Genomic DNA, 2,500 nt, shown 5'->3' on the forward strand with positions numbered 1-2,500 from the left:
CAGTTTCGGAATCGTCCTCGTTTCCATCTTCGGGTCAGACCCGAAGATGGAATCGAGGACGATTCCGAAACTGTTGTCTCACTTTCCTCAATAAATCTAGTTTGTGAATCGCGGGTTTTTCTTCCATATTATCAACACGGTATTGTGTTTTTCATTGCACATATACATATATATATACACATATGTATGTATGTATGTATATCATACATACATGAGTATGTATATGCATATATGTATGTATATATATGCATATTTTATATATATGTATATTGTACACACACACACACACACACACACACACACACACACACACACACACACACACACACATACACACACACACACACACACACACACACACACACACACACATATATATATATATATATATATATATATATATATATATATATATATATATATATGGGGGGTGTACCTGTGTTTGTGTGTGTGTGTCCATATATGCATGTTTGTTAATTAATTCATTTATATGTATGTGTGTGTGTGTGTGTGAGCAACACCGGTCATTGTCTCTCCTCAATAAGCGTATGAGTATTCATGTCACAAGTACTCTAGGTACCCTTTCTGTTATGAGACGGACGAATAGTCTAGCTAGCAACGGCATCCTTAAGGTGGACTCTGAATTATAGCCATAGTTGTGTGTGTGTGTGTGTGTGTGTGTGTGTGTGTGTGTGTGTGTGTGTGTGTGTGTGTGTGTGTGTGTGTGTGTGTGTGTGTGTGTGTGTGTGTGTGTGTTTGTGTGTGTGTGTGTGTGTGTGTGTGTGTGTGTGTGTGTGTGTGTGTGTGTGTGTGTGTGTGTGTGTTTGTGTGTGCATGTGTGACTAACATGAGAGTCCAACATTCCAGAATTCAGCCACCTTCTTATTATAGGAGATCACAACCCTATCTTCATCTTTCACATTGTCTTTCTTACTTTCTCTTTATCTTATTACAGTCATGAATGTCGATTTAGCCACGGCCCCCAGTCCCCAGTAGGCCTTCAGTGGCCAGTAGGTGATAAGAGTGCTAAGAATCCATGTTTTTTTATAATTGAATTCTTTCTCAAATTGATAGTCTTGTTATTCTTATATGGAATTGGTGGTGTTGTTGTCGGGTGGTGTTGAGTTTAATCCTGGTCCTAGTAATATTCGTGGACTTCCCGGGGATTTGAGTGAACTTGCAGTCATCTCGAATTAATTTGATATTATTTGTTGTGTTGAAACTCTGGTTTTGGACACGAGGCACATATCAGAGTTGTTTTTTACCTAATTTTTGATACACCCTTGTTGCTACTTAGAAATTCTCTACCACGACACCTAGGTCTGTGTGTATATTCTAGGGTTGGTTTTAATGCTAGTCGTTTTACAAAGTATGAATATGGTTGTCATGAATACATGGTTGTGAGAGAGTGTAGTCGTTTTAATAATTTATTTACTTTTAGTCTTTAAAGAAATCCCAACAACGATAACAGCATTTAAGATTGTTTGCTGACTTCTTACATTTTTATTCAAGAGAATGATAGTAACCCATACTTTATATTGATAGGTAATTTTAATATTTACCACCGAGGCTTGCTGAATTCTGTGTCCCCAACTGACCGACATGGCATTTCTGCCTTAGATTTCGCAGATGTAATTGGGTGTGAGCAGTTAGTCCGCGGTACAATGCAACTCACAGGAGTGGCAGTCTTTTGGATATTGTATTAAATGCTGTGAGAGGGATATTTAATGTAGAATCAATCGTGCCAATAGGTTCTTCCTACTGCTATAGTCTAGCATGTAAGATCCAGCTAGACTTTCCTATTTTATTCTAAGCAGACAAGTTTTTTTAAAGTCTAGAATTAACTGGGATGGTGTCTACCATGCTTTTGAGAGCATTGTTTGCCGAAATGATTATAATGCTCCTTGTCCTGTTAAAGCTCTGAACTTGTTATTGTTGGACATCAAATCGAGGTTTGTACCCAGTATGTATTAAATCTTGTTCACATGATAAAACATTGCTTAATGAACGGGGTCACCAGGCTCACATGGAGAAACATGCTTCCGACAATATTTGGTTTGCTAAATGTACTCGTCCTTGTTGGGAGAATTATGTTGCCATGCGAAACACGGCAACTAGTGTTTACAAGGAGGCTAAATATGAATATAATCCTCATTTGAAAGTTCTCTCAGAAGCCTCACAGCCTCATAAATGGTGGTCAACGCTTAAAGCATCTTGGGTTGAGTCCTCCATTCCTCCTTTAATGAAACCTGGTGGTGGTGTTACATATACAGTGAACCCTCGCTATAACGCGGTTCACCTTTCACGTTCTCGCTGCTTCACGGATTTGCATTGTGCATTGTGTTCTGCATTCTGATTGGCTAAACAGTCTCTCCGCTTCTTCTCTACCTATGTGTCAATAACGTTACGGTTTAATATATACGTGTACGTGAAACAGCTTGCCAAATTTATGTTTGCAAAGTTTCTCTAGAACCCATGAAGCCTTCAGTTCGTATTGATG

Source organism: Penaeus vannamei, chromosome 15 (genome assembly GCF_042767895.1).
Source record: "Penaeus vannamei isolate JL-2024 chromosome 15, ASM4276789v1, whole genome shotgun sequence".
Lineage (NCBI taxonomy): Eukaryota > Metazoa > Arthropoda > Malacostraca > Decapoda > Penaeidae > Penaeus > Penaeus vannamei.